The sequence below is a fragment of the Petaurus breviceps genome, unplaced genomic scaffold (genome assembly GCF_028583685.1).
Source record: "Petaurus breviceps papuanus isolate PSGF00001 unplaced genomic scaffold, PetGlider_PUasm1.0 176, whole genome shotgun sequence".
Taxonomy (NCBI): domain Eukaryota; kingdom Metazoa; phylum Chordata; class Mammalia; order Diprotodontia; family Petauridae; genus Petaurus; species Petaurus breviceps.
The window spans coordinates 29,913,238-29,934,265 of record NW_027185771.1 but is presented as its reverse complement, the minus strand read 5'-3'; the positions used below and the strand labels follow the sequence as shown (position 1 = coordinate 29,934,265).

The 21,028-nt window shown below is 35.8% G+C and overlaps 1 pseudogene; it reads right to left on the bottom strand.

Moving 5' to 3' along the window:
* The window catches only part of LOC138159544 (spliceosome-associated protein CWC15 homolog pseudogene), a 21,348-nt pseudogene extending 552 nt beyond the window's left edge, over nt 1-20,796 (bottom strand).
* Nucleotides 20,797-21,028: the final 232 nt, after the last annotated feature.

The window sequence follows — 21,028 nt, the reverse complement described above, 5'->3', positions numbered from 1 at the left end:
TCTCTCTCTCTCTCTCTCTCTCTCTCTCTCTCTCTCTCTCTCTCTCTTCAGGAGCAGCTCCTGATCAGTTTGTCTGTATATAAACTCTGTGTGAGAAGATAGATCTCTGCTTTAATATTGCTTGCAAAGCTGATTCAAATTGTTTTCCCCTTTTCCTCTTCCACCTCTTGCAGGTTCAAGGGTAGACCTTGATGCTTTTGTTGTCTTTGATGTTTAGGCAAGTTAGAGTCCCACAGCTCTCCAATATTATGCCAGCACCATTACTCCTCCCAGGATTTTTTAACAGAGCAATGGAATACCTAAGGTCATAAGTGTTAAATAGCAGATGCAGGATTCTAATTTAGTCCTCTGAAGTTTGGCTTTGAGGTGGCATTGTCAAAGCCTGATCAATAAAACTTTCATCTTTCTTTCTTTGTACCACTAATGAAAATGCCTGGAAGATAAAATTTTAGGTATTTGTAGACAACTAATAAAATGCTTCATGGGTATTCATGAGGTGGTACTTTAACCTGAGAAATTATAATATTAATCAGCATCAAGAGTACTTCTTGGAATCCTTCCAAGAACCCCAATTTTTAGCCAAATCTTTCTGGACATCTCTCCTATTTTACTAATACTCAGTCAAATTGTTTATCACATTCTTTTTCTATGCATAAGACATTGACAGGAAGCCAGCTAATTCAAAAATGAATTACTGTTTTCTGGACTATTAGGAAAATCATCATGGCTTCACATAGTGTTGCCATTAAATAAAAGTCCTTCTAGGTGAATATGCCTGAAAATGATATCCTGTTATGAATCTATCCATGAAAATCATTGATAAACATGAGAGACAAGTTCATTCATTCGTGTTAATTACATGCAAACACTTTTCCTATGTCTCCTTTCATTTTAGGAGGGCAGTTTTTGTTTGTAGGAGTCATTGGGAGCTACAAAAATTGTGACATGGACTGATTTTGGTTGAGATCTATTACTCAATAACTTTCAATATTTGTGCCTTTTAACCAAATCCAATGATATATATGCATATTCAAAATAATGTGTTTAAGAATCCTACATTGTCATCAGTGGACCTCAATTTGAATATCCCCACTGGTATTTACTAGTGGAATTTGGATAAGTTACTCAAACTTTAGTCCTCAGTCTTCTCAGCTTTAATTAAAATGAATGTTTTGAATTAAATGATTTATGAGAAATTTTGATCTTTATGATGGTTCTCTTTTCTACCAAAAGACTATATATAGCAGAGTCAACAATAAGACTTTATTTCTGACAGAAAAATAATTGTAATATTTCTTTTTTTTGGTCTTTTTTTTCTTTGTAGGGGGAAAGGCAATTCAATTGGGGTTAAGTGACTTGCCCAAGGTCACACAGCAAGTAAGAGTTAATATCTGAAACTGGATTTGAACTCAGGTCCTCCTGACTCACTGCATTACCTAGCAACCCTACATAATATTTCTCCATAAAAAAGGACATTTTAAAGATTACACAGCAGTCTCATTATATCCTCACAATAGTACTATTAACGAAACTATGTATTTCAGTCATTATTTTCTAATGATAAGTCAGAGTCTCAATGTTCTTAAACTACTGCCCAAGGTCATTATAAATATTTTTCATAGCCTGGATTCAAACTCCCTAACTCCAAACTATTTGCAGCATTCTTACAAAATATCATATAGGATATTCAATTTAGCATCCTTATTTGAAAATGAGTCAATTGAGATGTCATAAACACTTTTATTAGAGGGAAAATGTCTTATGGTAATAAAATTAATCAGTAAAAAACAGAGAGATGGGTGGAGTCAAGATGGCAGAGTAAAATTAGGAACTTTCTTGAGGTCCCACTCCAACTACCTCTAATATCTGTAAAATAAAACTCTAAACAAATTTTAGAGCTATAGAATCCACAAAATGACAGAGAAAATGACAGAGAGAAATGAATCTCATGCTGACGGCAACCTGGAAGGAAAAAAGGAAGGGTCTATCACACCAGGCTGGTAGTTGAGCACTGTCCTACATGAGCCATATGTGCCAAGACCAGTGAGTGGCGCAGTCTGGCCATAGCAGACTTCAAGCGAGTGAATCCCTGGAAGCTTTGGAGATTTCCAGACTTCTCAACCCATAAACATGAAAGAGAAAGTAAAAGGTTAGTAGGGAACTTTGTTAGAACTGGGTGAGAGAAGAGCACACTCTGGCCCCTGCCCCTGGGTCAACACAGGTGACAGGTGGCTGCAACTGCGTCCTCTGCTTCTGTTTTTGGCTCCAGGTCTGCAGATCTTAGGAGAATAAAGTGACTGTCCAGAGGGCATTTGCAAGAATCTCTCTACTGGTGCTGAAGAAAGATTCTCTCACTTTGCCCTGCTTGAATCTGGGTCCAAGTCTTGGGTGGTGGTCCTGGAGTGAACATCACTGTCATGGCAGAGCTTGTTGAAGCTATGGAGAGAATATCCTCATCACAGTTCTGAGGCAGGTGTCTGGAAGAAGCTCTGACAACAGATGCACAAAATCCCAGAAATTTGGGACACAGAACTCTCCCTACTTTGAAAGCAGAGTTCTATCTTGGCAAAGAACTCAATAGTCAAATAATTGACTGACAAACCATAGAACCAGAAGAAGAGAATAAAGTCAAAATTCCTGCATCAAAAGACTCCAAGAAAAAAATGAATTAGTCACAGGACTTGGAGGAACTCAGGAAGAATTTTGAAAATCAAGTAAAAATGTAGAGGAAAAATAGGGGAGAGAAAAGAGAATGCTGCAAGAAAATAATGAAAAAATGAGTCAATAGCCTGACTTAACTCAAAAGGCAAAAGATATTCAAAAATCAAATGAGAAGAAGAATGCCTTATAAGGCAGAATTGGCCAGATGGAAAAAGAATTTCTAAAGCTCATGAAAGAAATAATTCTGTCAAAATTAGATTGGAGCAAATGGAAGCTAACTACTTTATGAGAAATCAAGATACTATGAAAGAAATCCAAAAGAGTCAAAAAATAGAAGACAATGTGAAATATCTCATTATAAAAACCACTGACCTGGCAAATAGATCCAGGAGAGATAATTTAAAAATTATTGGATAATCTGAAAACCATGATCAAAGGGCCTAGACATCAACTTTGAAGAAATTATCAAGGAAAAGTGCCCTGATATCCTAGAAGCAGAGGGCAAAATAGAAATAATTAAATGATTGTCTCTTGAAAGAGATCCCAAAAGGAAAAAAAAAAATAATGGAGAAATGGAGGCATAGCTGACAAACTGATGGGGGAAGATGATAGGGGAAAAAACAGGAACTGTCCTGATCTCTCTCAGAAATGTCTCCAAACACCTTTAAATAATTACATGAAACAGATTCCAGACAGGCAAAAACCACAAAAAGGAGTGAAATAACTTTCCAAGTTAATATAACTTTGAGGGATAGTAGGAAAGGTCTGTTATATCAGGTTGAGAAAGGAGTATATTCTAGTGCAGGCTGTACCAGGGAAGATCTTGCCACAGCAAACGAGGAGCTGGTCTTTGAGTGACTGAATCACTGGCAGCAGTGGAGGTTTCCACACCTCTCAACCCACAGACTGCAAAGACAACTTGGAAAGTTAGTAGGAAAGATCTGTCACGCCTAGGTGAGATTGGAGCACAGTACAGGACAGGACAGGCCAGCATAGCAGTGGCCACAGCTAAACAGCAGCAGGCCTGGGGAATGAGTGAACCAGTAGTGTCAACAACTTCTTTTGGAGCTCTCAAACCACATACAATAGAGAGACTTAAAAATTGGTCAGAAAGATAAGGAGTACCTTTGCTAGCACTGAGTCAGGTTTCTGTTGTTTTGCCCATACTTAGATCTAGGTCATAGTCCTGGATGGCATAACCAGTACAAGGAGGTAAACCAGAGCTTGCAGCCCCAATTGAGAGGGGACCCTCTTCACAGATCTCAGAAAAGAATTCTTGTGGTTGCTCATAGACCAGAACATAGTCCAGAGGAGCAGTAAATGCACCTTTTTTTAGATCATACCACCTTGGTAGAACTGAAAACTTACAGGTCCCTAGAAGTATTTTTGAAAATAGCTGCATTAAATCCATGAAGCTTGGCACCATGCATCCTCCACCTTAAGGCAGAGCCTTACCTTAACAAAGAGCAAAAAGTGAGATATCAGACTGGGAAAATGAGCAAACAGAAAACATTCTGACCATATAAAATTACTATGGTTACAAAGAAGCTCAATATACAGACTCAGAAGAAGACCACAAAGTCAAAGCTCTTACATCCAATGCCTCTAAACAAAATATAAATTGATCTCAGGCCATGAAGGAGCTCAAAAAAGATTTTGAAAATTAAGTAAGAAATTTAGAGGAATTTTTGGAAAGAGAAATGAGAGTCATGCAAGAGAATCATGAAAACCAAGTCAACAGATTGCTAAAGGAGACACACAAAAAATACTGAAGAAAATAGTACCTTAGAAAACAGACTAGGCCAAAGCTAAAAGACCACCAACAAGTCAATAAGGAGAAGAATGTCTAAAAAAGTAGAATTGGCCGAATGGAAAAGGAGATATAAAAGCTCAGTGAAGAAAGTAATTCCTTAAAAATTAGATTTGAGCAAATGGAAGCTAATGACTTTATGAGATACCAAGAAAAAAAGAAACAGCCCAAAAGAATGAAAAAAAAATAGAAGTCAATATGAAATAACTCATTTGAGAAAGAACTAACTTGGCAAATAGATCCAGGACAGATTATTTGAAAATTATTGGACTACCTGGAAGCCATAATAAAAAGAAACTGGACATCATCTTTCAAGAAATTATCAAGGAAAACAATCCTGATATCCTAGTACCAGAGTGTAAAATATATGAAAGTGAAACTGACAAATGGAATGGACATTACAACCAAGCAAATTATTATTTGATAGGAGTGTTTATTTTATTTATTTTTTTAATGCAATCGGGGTCAAGTAACTTCCTCACAGTTACACGGCTAGTTATTTCTGTGTGTGGTGCTGAGTATCTGAGCCCAGATTTGATCTCCAGGTCATCCTAACACTGGAGCCAGTGCTCTTACTCGTTGAGCCACCTGGCCGCCCCAATAGGAGTGTTTATTAACTGGCCGGTGACTGCCTCCCCAGCAGGGAAGAGAGCCTTGAGCCTGATGCAGAGCAAACTTTTATAGAATGAGGTGTTACTAACAACAAAATATGGTTCCAAGGGTGTGTAATGCCTTTTCTAGTGAAGCCTTGATTGCCTAGCAAAAACAAGGACAGACTTGTATATTTCTAACAAGAACAGACTTTTATCTGAGGTATGTTTCTGGCAACATAGGTAAAAGTTTCCTCACTATTATGACCTATTAGCTGCTTTCCAAGGACCCTGGTAGGGGCCCCTTCTGGCAGGTTTAGGGGGCTTTGGTGTATAATTTCTGATGGGTACTTAACTCCCCCGTTTTATTGATCATAATTGAAACTCAGACTCAACTGAGTCTGGGGACGTACATAGTGCAGAGGGCAAACAGCTTTACAGCCTGGATCCTTTTTCTCTGTAAGAATCCAAGGATACAAGGTGGGAGTATAGGAGTTAGAACTGGCCAAAGGAAGGAATGCTAGGGGTAGGAGCATTAGGACAGTCTCTTAAACTTCAGTTGTAAATCACCAGAGTGGTGGATTCAGGCTTTTCTTCTGGCCACCTTAACAGCAGAGTGGTCTGGTACACTGCTCTGACTGTGTCCTGGATATCTCAGATAGCTTGGAGAGACTTGAGAAGTAAATCATTAACAGTCATACATAACAGCATCCATCACCCAAAGTACGATAGGAGGTGGGGTACCAAACAGAATATCAAAAAGGGGAATGAATTTTACACATAATCTTCAGTTACAAATGTTAACACTTGCTTAGATAATGGATCAAACAGCAAGTTCTTTTCTGCTTTACAATTTGTTACATCAATTCAGCAATCATGTCTTGAAGGTGGGGATTTTAGTGGATCTCTTAAAATCACACAAAAGATTTTAAAATTTTCTTCTAAAATATTTTTCCTCTTCAAAACAGTTTCAAGATTTATAAATGATCACTAAATTTTTATGAAGGAAGTTAGTTGAAAAATTTTAAAATGATCTTAAACAGTTTGCATAACTTTCTGTACATATTCTAATTCTAGATGAAAAATAATATTAGATTTTCCAATAAGCTAACATAAAAGAGATCATATCTTTTACTGATTACTTTCTCTGAGCATAGAAACCTGCTATAGAGGGAAAAAAAAATCAGGGACATGTGACATTCCAATTATGCCAGGAGAAAACATCCTTGGCTCTGTGTAAATTCAGGTACAGTTACAGATATTCCATCTCATGCAACATCTGTTCCATCTCATAGTTAGACTCAGGAATATGTGGGAAACATTCCTTTCCAAAGGAACCTCATGGGTAAACTGAGCCAGGAGGGATCCCATCCCAGACAGAGGCTAATATTGTCCCTTCGGCCTTTACCAAATGTAGATTTCCACCTGTTGACAGTAGAGGATCATATTCCTATGAGTACTAGTGGCATTTTCTCTCAGACACTGATTTAATGCAGACAATTATACCCAAATTCAGACTCAAAATAAAATTTAGTTATGGTCCCAAGTTCTCTTTACCTTAAACAACAAGCTTCACCAATCATAGCTCAGAGCCAGTTATAATTATTTCTATTCTCATGGGGCTGCAATAAGTAATGAAAATGTATCAGATCTAATTCCATTTATCATCTTTCCTTCTTAAATATGAAAGCCAATTAAAAAAATCCTTTTTAATCTTTGCAACTTCTTAGCAAGTTAGGTTCATTTAAAACTTACACGACTAAACAAATTCCTTTCTCGGGCTTAATCGACCTTGCCTAATAGAGATAGTTTCTAGGGGATTTGACAGTTTTACAACATAAGGAAAATTTATATGAATTTTAAGCAAGAGAGACTGCTCTGAATGGGCAGAACTAATCAGACAAGTTTTCATCCAGTTTTCTCCTTTCCACATACAGTAATCAATTAACAGTTTTAGGTTTTAGGATTAAAACAATAGCCCAAAATAGCTCAGTTAACAATCTTACAAGTTTTTTTTTTTTTTCTAAATAGCAGATATACACATTAAAAGTCAGGGTTAAAGTAACACTGCTGGTGTTACACAATTTTTCTCCTCACTCAGGTTTTAAAGTATACAGTTTATTTCCAAATTACATGTAAGAATGATTGATTATACAAAGTGAAGAGCCTAGTTGACCTCTGAAATCATTTTCTCCTCTCTTTTTCTCATCTCCCCACAGTAGCAGACCCTGGCTATGGGGGTGTTCGAAAGGGTACTGCTCAACTGGGGAGTGCCAGGAGATTGTAGCCTGTAGACTTAGAGGGGTAGGCTTCAGGGTACCTGGGGATCTAAGGCTGTTGCTAGTGTGAGCTAGGCCAAGTACCCTTTTACTGAACTATTTAGGCTTTGGAAAGAATATAATTTTAGGCTGAATAGCTCAGTTCTAACACACACTTTAGTAGCTCAGATGTATCCCAGGCTTAGTATATGGGATAATGATTAACTTATGTTTGTACCTTTGTTTCACAAGCTTCTTTTCCCTTGTCTAACTGTTCCCATGTCATTAAAAAATATGTTCTATTCCAGGGATTTAACCTTTCAGGTATGCAGATGACAAGCCTGTGTAGTTCTGAGGTAGCTACTGTACCTTTCCTCCTTTTTCTTTTTGGAGGAGGTTAACTCAAATTAACTTCACTGCAGCCCTAGCTCAGTTATAGCCAGGACAACAGGGGAAAAATCTTAATGGTTCTAATGTCTTACTGTCTCCTCAGCTCTGTCAGAGCTGGATGACAATGGGAGGGCTCTGTAGCCACAGCTAAGAAGAACTGGGACAACAGGGAAAAAAATCTTAGCAGTTGTAACTTGTCACTGTGGCACTAGTCTGGTCAGAGCTGGATCACAGTGAGAAGGCACCATAACCTAGCCTTTTCAGAGGTAGGACTATGGGGAGGAGAATCTTAGTGAATTTCTTTTTGACCTTTTGCTCAAGTAAACTTTTCTTAGGTGTTCATTCCTTTAAAATTTCAGATCTACTTCAAGACTTTAAGAGAAGATGCTTCTCATGCAACATAGATGATACAACTGTTTACCAGTAACAAGCATGGTCTTAATTTTGAAATTTGAAATAAAAACAATTGAATTACCAATCTGGTGACCTTAAATTCCAGTTTTTGTAGATAAACTAAAATTTTTCTTGGTGCCAAATAGTAACCAGAATGAATTCAATTACTTGGGTCTATATTCCCAATGATGTTGCACAGTTCTCTTTCATGACCTAGGAAAGGGTTAAGTGTTAGTCCTAGTCCAAAGTACAGCTTGGAAACCTACTTCTCTTTGATTATTGAAGTGACTCCTTCTCTTAGATAGAACTTGGCTGGAGTTACATTAGAAAAAAGATCCAGGCTGTCAAGCTGTTTGCACTCAACATTACTTATGTCCCTGGACTCAGCTAAATCAGAGTTTTAATTATTGTTGTATTCCTAGCTCCTTTGTTCTCAAGAATACTTTATCCTTCTGATACTATAATGTAGAAACTACTAAATATAATTATCATGACTGGCTCCACAGGACTTTAATTGCTTCTTCCTGGCTGCTTGCAATATATTCTCTTTTACCTGGGAGCTCTGGAAGTTGATTATAATATTCCTGGAAGTTTTCATTACCGGATCTCCTTCAATAGGTGATTGGTAGATTGTAATGAAAGTTATCTATAGCTGTTTAAAAAATGCTCAAACTAACTATTGATTGGAGAACTGCAAATTAAAACAATTCTGAGGTACTATTTCATACCTACTAGATTCACTAAAAGAACAAGGAAGGAAAATCACATGGATTGGAGGTGCTGTGGGAAAAATGAGACATGGATGCAGTATTAGTGGAGTTGTGAATTGATTCAACGATTCTATAGAGCAGTTTGCACTTATGCCCAAACAGTTATTAAACCATGCATACCCTTTGAGCCAGAAATACCACTACTAGATCTGTATCCCAAAAGAAAGTTTTTAAAAAAGGAAAAGGACATATATGTATAAAAATATTTATAACAGCTCTTTTCTGGTGACACAGAATTGGAAATTGAGGGAATGCCCATCACATGGTGAATGACTGAACAAATCATTGTAAATGATTATGATGGAATACTATTGTGCTGTTATAAATGGTGATCAAGTTGCTCTCAGAAAAATTTGGAAAGATTTATATGAGCTTGTACTAAGTGAAATGTACTGTATACAAAGTAACAGCAACATTGCAAGATGATAAGTTGTGAGCAATGTGATAATCTAAAACAACACTGAAGGAGTTATGATGAAAATGTTATCAGTCCCAGAAAAAGAACTAATGGTGTCTCAATAAAGATTGAAGCATACTTTTTAAAAATTTCTTTCTTTTTCTTGAGGCATTTTTGTTGGGCTATGGCATGGGTTGAGAACCTATGTCCTTCAGGCTACATGCGGCCCCCTAGTTCCTTAAAGACAGCCTTTGAAGACAGCCTAATTTGCCCCCAGAGAGATTTGCTCTATGAAGTTTGGACTCAGTCAAAGGGCCACACTTGAAGACCTAGAAAGCTATATGTGGCCTTGAGACTGGTGGTTCCCCACCCCTTGTTTGTTTTCTTTCACAATATAACTATTATGGAAATGTTTTTCATGACTACACATTTATAATTCTATGTAGAATTGCTTGCCCACTTAATGGGGATGGCTTGGGGAGGGAGGAAGAGAGAGAATTTGGAACTCAAAGTTTTCAAAATGAAAGTTAAAAATTGGTTTTGCATGCAACTGGGAAAATAAAATACTAAATATGTTTAAAAGAAAAAAAAATTAAAAAGAGTGGAAAAATAATGGAGTCATTGTTTTAGAAGGAAATAGTGTTGGGTTCATTATATTCACCTCCCCTCATTTTAAAAAAGTGGAAACTAAGTCTATGAGATGATAAGTAATTTCCCTAAGGCTGCACATGTAGTACAGTCAGAATTCCAATAGAGATCCTCTGACTACAAATTAAGTGTCTGACTGAAAATCAGGTATTTTTTTTCTATAATAAATAGAATTTAAGCTTCCTGACCTCTAATGCCAGTATTTTTCTACTGTAGCACCTAAAAGAAGTTTAAATTATTTGTGCCCATAGCTTTTTAAAGATGGCTTTCAGATATAGCAACCATAAAAATCCAAAGCATCACTTCATATTATATTCTCTGCATATAATTTGCTGGGTGCTTTGTCATTTCCCTACCCTTTCATTTTCATTGCCCCAATCCTTTCATATGCCCAACAACCCCATAAACCCTGGGATTTCAGGAAGATTGGAATGATATTGGTTGCTTTAACGAATAGAGGTGATGGTCTTGCTATACTTTACCCAGGTCAGAGTAATCAGGAATATAGTTTTTTATTTTGGGGAATGATATTTCAAGAAAGGAACTGATCAACTGGAATATATCCAAAGAAAATTCACTAGGATATGGAGGACAGTAGCATCTATGCCAAATGAAGATCAGCTGAAGGAGGTTTAGATATTTATACTGGAAAAAAAAGCAATACTTATGTATGAAAGGTTGTAGAAAGAGTTTTCAAAAATTCAAAGAGCTGTAAAGTGGAAGAGGGTGTTGATTTTTATGAACCCCTGGGGAAAGAATTAGGAATCCTAGGTAGGAGTTGCAGACTGGCAGATGTTTGACTTGATATATGGAAAAACTTACCTGGAAAACCATCAAAAAATGTGATCTGCTTTTTCAGGAAGTAGTGGTTCTCCTAACATGGATGCTCTTCAAGTGGAGGATATATGAGCCCTTGTTATAGATGTCATAAAGTATAAGTAAACCTCAATATAATTTCTAACAATTATGACCTTTTTAAATCATATGATTCTAATATACTCCCAGCTTTGTGATTTCTGGAAGGAATAAATGCAGGTGCCATTTTCACTGGCTCACATCCCTTTATTGAACTAAATGTATAATGGAAAAAAATCCTTACATTTTTAAATCAGCAGGTATCTAGACTATATTTGGGAGTAAATACATATGTGTATAGCTTTATTTACCTGGGTGAGTGTGATAGTAATGGCAATTAAAGATTCCCCTGTATTGGCTTGGTTTTCAAATTGATTGTATTAAAACCCAGAGCTTGTTAATCCCACCTGTGGGATGGACTTTTTGATGTGAAAAGAAAGTCCTGACTGGGAGGAGCTGGTGACGTAGATTTGGAGAGACAAGAGAGAGGCGGAAGTTCTTTTTGGAAGCAGCACCTCGTGTAGAGGGAGAGACTAAGAGATTGCTGGTGGCCGCTTTGAATTGCCCTGGACTTTTGAGACCTGCCCCCTGAGCTGCCAAGGACTGAGGAGACATGGCTGTTTTGCTGGTACTTTGTCTGTCTGTTTTGATGTTATTTTGCCAGATTTGTCCACTGGTGAAAGACTGTCCTGTTGAAGAAGTCCTGGAACCTGGCATTTGGTTAAGAAGGCCTGAGACTGTCCTGCAGACAGAGAGTGAATACTGTCCACTGGTGAGGGACAGTACTGAGAGTGAATACTGTCCACTGGTGAGGGACAGTACTGTTGTTGCAGGGGTCTGGAGACTGTCCGGCAGACAGAATGAATACTGTCCACTGGTGAAGGACAGTGCTGTTGTTGCAGGGGTCTGGGAGCCTTTCTGTTGGTTTAGAAGCCCTGAAGAAGGATTTTCTTGTTGTATGTTTACAGAAATCCTGGGAGAGGGCTTTGCTAATGTGTTCAGGGGTTCTAGGACTGTTCTACAGACAGAGGATAAATTCATGAAGGGACTGGCAATGTATCTTATGGCCTTGCTAAGCCTTGTCTCCCCAGGAACTAAGATTGCTGAGAACTTGCCTCGTGTCAAGATGAAGAAAAGACCTCCATTTGGGTATTAAGTGCTGTGTTTAAACTTGATGTAACTCTGGGGTAGATTCAATTGTGATCCAGGGGTGGGGAACTTTTGACCTTTTTGTGTTCTATGGTTGAGCAAATGAATGTATTTTACTTATGTTTGGAAACTAATCTCCATTTGAGAAGAGGGGCTTTGTGGTGGACTTAATTAAGGTATAGCCTAGGGGTGGAGAAGTATTTGGAACAGAGACTTTGTAATTGATTGAATGATTGGAAAGTCCTGGGGTGGGGTAGGCCTTGGAGATGATTTAATCACACTTAGTAAATGCTGTATTTTGAATGATGTCATGTTTTGATCTTCTCTGTTCTGGGTTTGTTACTGAATAAAATAGAGAGCACCTATGCTGGTATTTTGAACCTGGGAAGTTGCCTTTGCTTGGTATTACATTACAGTGAGGCAGAGATGGAGACAGTAAAGGAAATGTATGCATTTATTTCTGTACTCTTCCTGATGAATGAGCATGTAGTCATGGTTTCTGTATAATGGACATGTATACATGCATACAATGCACCTATATATACATATGTAGATTTAGATAATAGATGTCCACTAATGCATCTACATGTGTATATGTACACATGTGCTTTATATGTGTTTCTATAGGTTTGATATTTAAATGGATTATCATGAATAGATTTTACATATGAATAGATTACAACATAGCAAAATTATTTGAAACTAAGTTTCTGCAACAAAAAGAAAGGTTTTATAAAATTTGAAATAGGGAGTATCAAAGCATTTATCTAGAATCCAGACTTGTACTCACCTCAAACAACTTAAAGTATTTTAAATCAGTTTTGATGCCCAATGTATTTACATGCATTATTTTTCCTTTGAAGTAAAGATAAAAACAGATTGTCACTGTATTTGTAATATATAGCTCTCCATTAAAAGAAATTTTCCATAGCACTTTTTGTAATATTTAGTTGAAAACTTTATAGTGGTGTTGTGGTATAATAGAAAGATATAGAGATTTTAATGGACTGGCATATCATGAGAGGTCTTTGTTTAAATGCTATGAAAATGATCAGTGATTAAAATTTTCTGAACTCTTTCCTCATTGCAAAAAAATATACATGATAATATCTGTGTTATCTCTAAATTGGTTACTATGAGAATCAAATGAAATATACCAGACAAAAAAAAAAAAAAGAAGTTAAAGCACTACATAAATGTTAGTTATTGAAATAGTGAGGTATAACAACCTATTTTAGTGATTTTTGGAGCTTCATGTTCAATAAATTGAGTCAGTCAGTCATAATTGGGATTGTTGTTGCCATTATCTTTACGAAAGGCTTTTTTTCCTTCTTTTTTTCTCAGAAACACAAAAATCTTGACAATTACAAAAATGAAATAAATAAATAGCTAGACCCATTTCTTGTTAGCATAGGCAATGTCATTTGTAAATAATGCCAGAAGTACCTGGAATTCCTAATTAAAATTTGAGAAAGCCCTAAAGCATATAAATTAAAGTAAATTTCAACCTTCTCGGAACTCTCCAAAGACCAATAAACTAACTGTAATAAGGTGTCAACAAGGTGCTAATGAGGTGGCAACAGGCAGAGCAGTGATCCCATTGCCCTTCTTTCTCTATCATCTCCTGGGAGCTACATGTGATTGGTGGTTTTTAAAGTTTCTATAGATAATTTTAACTTTGTTTAATCCCTTTGAGTTTCACTGACTTCTTTTTAAAATTTACTCATACTGCAGACCACTTTCCTTATCCTTGTAATAAAACCTGCAACAAAGATTACGGATTCTGATTCCTTATTTCACCCTAAAATATTATGATCTCTTAAATGTATAGTGATGGTCTCCTGATTGAGCATTGTATATCCATTTTTTCTCCATAATTTTAGTGTATTTACAAGTGGCTTAACTAATTTCACTGACTTTCTTATTCAAATTTATTCTTCTTAAAAAAATAAAAAGAGATACTAGTTCTCTTTTCCTTTATCTAATCTACCTGGTTCTTCTCCATTAGTCTGTCAATAAATGTTTAGTAACTACCAAGTTAAAGGCAGTGTGCAAAAAACACTAAGAATACACTCTTGGCCTTAAGGAGGTTACAATATGATTAGAGATGATAACATGTGAGAGAGATGTCCTGAAGAGTATAGCTAGGTGGGAAGAGTTTCCAATACTCCTATTTCTCCTTAAACAGACAGATAAGGAAAAGAGGGTCCTGATGTGGGATGACTTATCTTTCAGGATAGTTATCCTTCAGGATATCATTCCTAGAGGTATGATAGAGAAGTCCAGTTAAGTGCACTAAGGTGGGAAAATTCTGAACAAACTCATTACTAGAAAATTTAGGTAAGTAGAATTCTATTCAGCATTGTATGAATCATACAACATATTTATTGCCTAACCAACCTCATTTTTTTTCATGTGGTGAACACATATTTTTTAAGAATCGAAATACATTTGTGTTTTAGTGATTTAATTGGACCAGATATCCAGCCACTTAATTTATTAATCAGGATTTAGTTAGGAAAATGGTTTTAAAACCATTTTTGTGGAAATGATAATAGAAAAATATTATTATCTATTTCCCACTAGGATATATGTATACACATACATATATGCATATGTACATATATATGTATATATGTGTATGTATGTGTGTATGATTTTTTTCCTGCTGAATTTTCATTTTTCTTCTAAAATTTTTCATCCAAAGGTTCATTGTGAAATGAAAGTAATCTCACATTCTTGAAAGTTGAAGATTATTTTGGCTTATTTACTAATACCAACTTTAAAAAACAAAAGGAGGGGGCAGTTAGGTGGCCCAGGGAATAGAACACTTGACCTGGAGTCAGGAGGACTTGAGTTCAAATTAGGCCTCAGACATTTGACACACTAGCTGTGTGACCTTGGGCAAGTCACTTAACCCCAATTGCCTTGCATTCCCCCCTCCAAAAAAAGGAGAAAAAGGATTCTTTGAGGAACCCATTAATATTCTCCAACTTAAATCAACATGTGTTTTAATATTCAATGTTCATAGTGCAAAAGTGGCCATAAGGGAGAATGGTGAGAACCATTTTAGGTTATATAGTTCAGAAGTATAAAATTCAACAGGTCAAGGGTTTCAATACTATACCATAACAATACACATAATGTAATTAAACTGAGAGTGCCAAACATGTGTCAGGATCTGTGCTATGTCTAGAGAATACAAAGAGAAAAACTAAGTGTCTTTGTCTTCAAGGTGTTTACAAGCAGGAGGGGATGGTGTATAGAGTTAGGTAAATAGGGCATATATTCAAAATATATACCAAATAATGAGGGAGTATCACTATCAACTGGAGAAAATAGATAATAGAATAAATAATTTCTTCATGAGAGATATGAGGTATTAGGCAGTATGATTGGTTTTACAAATGATAGTCAATTTTTTAATGGACAATCTGTGTGTAGATGGACAATAAATTAGTTAAGAAAAAAGATTTTATAATGCCCTTTTAGGAAAAAAATACTAAAACTATTAAAGATAATATGCTATATAATTAAGATGGTTTCAACACAACCTATTAACATAAAAAAAGAAATGAAATGTGATTTAAGAGCAGAGGAACATATTATATGTTCTGTCATAGTATATAACACAGTATATCACAATTTCTTAAACAGTTCTAATCAGTTAAAGCCAATTACAGAAATGTATTAAAAATCCTAGATAGCACCTAATCCAGTTACCACTTGACTTCCTAGGATATCAGAATGAAAACTCATGTAAAGGAAATTGCAAATTTCAATTATAAAATTATAGTCTTATAGGAGAGGATGTTAGATTATCAGTATTATTTCATTAAAGTAATGGACAAGCAATTAATAAATTAGCATGTATTAAGTTCCTATCATGTCTCAGACATAATACTAAATTATTGGGATCAAAAGGGGAAAAATGGCATTATGAGGTATATAATATTATCTGCATTTGCAGGTGTAAAGTATAATCAGATATGTAATTTCATTTGCTTACCTAGCTGGTGCAAGGCTTAGAGCACTGGCCTGAGAGTCCAAAAAAAGAATGAGTTCGAATAAATCTTGAGAAACTCCACTAAGCAGATCTAGAAAATGGACTAGAGTCAATTTTGATGGAGAAATTCATAAAAAGTCACACAATCCTTTGTTTGGCCCAGATCAACATAAAGCTATAGCAAGTGGTTTGCAGGCAATAGGGCAGGGATGGGGCAGCACCAAATGGTTAGCATAAGGAACTCTGGCATCTAAGCAAAGGCTGTACACCAGCACAAACAAAAAGAGGTTCCCGACCTATGTTGGGGAAATCCCGGATCTGCCATGGGACATTGCGATGGGGAGAGCGACCAACTGTCAGTTTTGTTTCCCACTACCAATCCCAGGTCACAGATCCAGGGTGGAGTGAGAAGAGGACTTTGCCCACAGCAGTGGCATTCCCTGGTAGGGAAACCCTGGACACTAAGAGAAGAAGTTCAGTAACCAGCAGTAGCAGTGGTAGTAGTGGTATGGCTCAGACTTCAAACAGGAAGGAGAGTCATTTCTATCATCTGCCACAGTCTACAGAGGAATAAAGTAAAAAGGGAGCCTACAATTTTGCCCCACTGAAACAAAATATTTTTCCAACTATCTGATAGTGCCAGAGTCTCCTGGACTTTCAGGTTTCCTTCAAGCTCAGTACAAACTTTCCGTGTTTGATGATGGTGAATTAAGGGCAGGCACACAAATGAACTCTCCCAACAAAACAAAATAGGCTTTTGAGGAGGAAGAGGATAAAAAGAGATAGAAATGAAGAAACTGAAAAATGGAATGGAGAGAAATAAACAGTTAATAAATGTAACTGAGAATGGGATGAACTCACTCCTCAAATGGAGGCAGAATAGATTAGAAATGAGAATTAAAAGATAAGTTGTTTAGAAGAGACAAACTTGAGAAAGAAAAACATGCAGAGGTAAAATAAAGATCTTGCTCAGAATCTAATATGCTTCAGTTGAAGTAAAAAAGGAAAGGGTAGCAATCATGATATCAGATAATACAAAAGCAAAAAACCAAACATATAGACCTAACTAAAAGAGATAATTGAGGAAACTGCATTATTCTAAAAGGTAGCATAAACAATGAAGTAATATCTAAATATCAAATAATAATTTTCTCCAATAAAGGCCTCATGTCTCAAATATTTACTGAGTATGGAATTGTCAAATATATAAAAGCCATTCCTCAGTTGATAAATGTTTAAATTTTATTTACAGGCACTTCTCAGAAGAAGAAATCAAAATTCTCTATAGTAATATTAAGCAATGATCTAAATCACTATTGAGTAAAGAAAAATGTTGAGTTATCACTTTGTACTTAGATATAGGAAATAATGGAGGGGACTGAAAGGAACCCATATTTAAAAAAATATTTATAGTAGTTCTTTTTGGTGGCAAAGAATCAGATATTGATGCATGTCAGTTAGGGGGTGGCTGAACAAGTTGTGGTATATGATTGTGATATAGTAATATTATGCTAAAAGAAATTATGACAGGGGTGATTTCAGGAAATAAATGTCAAGGTATATGTGAACTGCTGCAAAGTGAAGTTAGAAGAACCAGATCATTGTAAACAATGATGATCAACTTTGAATGACTTGGCTACTCTAATCAATACAGTGATTCAAGACAATTCCAAAGGACTCTAGATGGAAAAATACTATTCACCTCCAGAGTATTGATGAACTCTAAATCTCAATTGAAGCACAATATTCTCACTATCATTAGGTTTCTTGTTTCTTTTTAAATTACAGGTAATCTGAAAAATACCTTGTGTATGTTTTCATGTACATAGTTATATCATATTGCTTGCCATTTAAATTGGGGGTAGAAGATGTGGGATAGAGAGAGAGCATTTGAAACTCACAATTAAAAAAAAAGAATGTTAAAAGAAATTAAAAAATAAATTAAACTGTCAAAAACTTTAAAAAAAAGCAATTTGCTTTCTCATCTTGATTTAAAAGTTGTATCTCATGATATACAATGATCTATTGATAATAAAGTGCTCAACAAATGAACAAGACATAGTGTATTAAAAAATAAAATCTCCCACCTTCAAGAGGGATTTCCTTTTTTCACCTACTGAGATTATCCTCTGTTTACAGCATCCATTCATCCATCCATATATGTGTATATATCTCTATCTATGTATCTATCTACCTACCTATGTACCTGTCTATATGAGTGTGCATGTTCTATATACACATAATAGAAAATAAAATAAAATAACAATGTAACATGATATGGCAGAGAATATAACATAACAATATATGCCATATGGTGTGATATGATATATGATATGACATGAAATAGCATGTAACACAGCATATACATGCATACATGGAGAGAGAGCAAAAAGGGAGTGAGATCTGTTTGCACGTTGTATTCTCCATTAAAATAAGAGCTCCTGGAGGACAGAGAATTTATTCTTTTTTACCTTTTTTTGTATCCCCACCTCTTACATAGTACAAAACTTGCAACATATTCAATACTTAATAAATATTTGTTGGCTGACAGAATATGCTTTTGCCATATTGTCTTGATTGATGCATCAATTAGCACAAACACACATGATTTACTGTATCTAGCTATTCCCGTGCTCAAGATATTGCTACATGTCACATTCAAGTGTCAATCTCCTTGCATTTACCCTGTCGCTAAATACCTTCCATTTTCCTTCCTCTTCCCCCATCTCTTTTAGTCATCTTTGCTGTTTTTAGCTCTGATCACAGTAATAAAATCAATACTACATTGCTTCTTGATGGCCTTATGGATATACTCACCAGCTCTGACTTCCCAAAGTAAAACACCCTACTTCAACCAATGCTTCATGGAGAAATCAGAATGTTAAGCCCTTCCAATAAAGGCTTTGGCTATGGGTAACAGGTACTGGTTGTATACTTTCTGTCTATACCCTGGAGTATGGCTGTCCCCCATTTGGAAATTTCACATAGAAATTTCTTCTGTAATTGTAAAAGAAAGAGAGCATTACAAATAACAACTGGTAGGCATGACCTTAAGTTTCTAACTCTAGTAGAGTTGTTCTTTTGTAACAACTCAAGCAAGTCCTTCAAATCTTCAAAAAGGTGAGTAATTCAGAGATTTAGATAGTACAGTAGGAGGGGGCAGTAAAGCAATTGGAGAAACCAGAATGTTTTGGAAAAAAATCTATCAAAATGAAAAAAGATTAAGAGAAGGCCAGTATAAAACTCTAGAAGGCAATAATCCTACAAGAAATGCAGCTAAAGGAAATGAATTGGCCCCTACAACTCCATGATAATGCAAATTAAAGCAGAAGTAAAATAATTCATTGGACAGGGAATCATTAGACTTCATTTTAATACTGTTTCTCTAATAAATGAGTTTTGTGACTTTGAATAAATACCTTTCTCCTATCATCCTCAATTTCTTTGTCTATAAAATGAAAGGGTTAAGCTATATCTCTAGGATTCCATTCAGGCAAGTAATCCAGTGTGTGTGTATGTGTATGTGTGTGTGTGTGTGTGTGTGTGTGAATGCACGCACATATATTCTTTTAAAATCTGTTTAAAATATCATTGTGTTTAAATAGAACTTTTCATTTTTTTCACAGGAAGGATACTGAGGCATGGTATTGAGACAGTAGTTTTATTAGGTTGGTGGCATCTGGCTTTTCTGCTGTTACAAAGTCAAACGATTTTGTATTTATTCCACTTTGAAACTTAAGTAATGATATGATGTTGGCCAAGATTCTAATTAATATTGCCCCAGGGTTTCTTCTCAGAATGAGCCTTTTTCCCATGTAACAAATATGGATCATTTTTTTTTAAAGTTAAATAAATTTTAAAGGATTTGTGTGTTCTCCTTGTTTCTGGTAAATCCAGATTTTTCAAGGTACTACCTTGGGATGAGGGGAAAAGAACACACACACACCCCTTCAGATGTAAGTAATCCTCCTGGAAAGATTATATGGGATTTAGTTTAATCTCCATTTTTTCTACATTTTTATGTTTTCCTTTCATCAAACTAAATCAATAAGAATATGACTAGCATTAAGCATCATCTTTTTCTTAATAGGCTTTTTCAAAACATCATCTAAAGCTTGTTCTATTTCTCACTTAGACTCTTAATTCACCTTAATTAAATGTGGTTCTAAACTTTCACTGAACGCTCACATTAAGTAGGTTTCTTAAGTTGCAGAAGGTGATTGAGCTGAAATTTAATGGGTAAAAATAGTGGTAGGTAGGCTACAGTTCAGAATGCACTAAAGACAATTAAAAGTATCTAGCTTTCTTATAGAGTTATAAATTTTATACAACAATTTGTTCCTAACAACTTTATGAGGTAAGTAGTATAAATATTATTTCCATTTTAAAGATGAGAACATTGGGGTTGCTAGGTGGCACAGTGAATAATGTGCCAGCCTTGGAGTCGGGAGGACCTGAGTTCAAATCTGACCTCAGACACTTACCACAAAAAAACCTAGCCATGTGACCTTGGGCAAGTCACTTAACCCCAATCGCCCTTCCTTCCCCCTCCAAAAAAAAAAGCAAAAAATAAATAAAAAAAGACGAGAACATAAAGGTTCATAAAAAAGTGATTTCCTGTGCTCATATGCATAGTACATCTCTGATCTGGCAATTTGAAGCCAAATTCCCTATTGATTCTATGTACACTGCCTCCTTTACTTTTATGCATTCTCTCTAAGCTTTGTTCTATACCCTTATATTTGGAACTTCATTCTGATTTCTGGGACATGGCCTGCAATGATAACTGATGACTTCTTTTGCCATCTGTTTTGCTTCCCTCCTCTCTAGTAATGGACTGTTTTGTTGTTGTTCTCGTCGTTCAGTCATTTCAGCCTTATTTGACTTTTTACGATTCCTTTTCAGTGTTTTTTTTTTTTTTAGCAGAGATACTGAAGTGGTTTATTATTTCATTCTGCAGTTCATTTTACAGATGAGGAAACTGAGGCGAACAGGCTTAAGCACTTCATCCACGGTCACACAGATAATAAGCCTCTGAGGCACAGATTTGGATTAATGAAGATAATTCTTCCTGATTTTGAAGTCCACTGGCCCTTCCAGT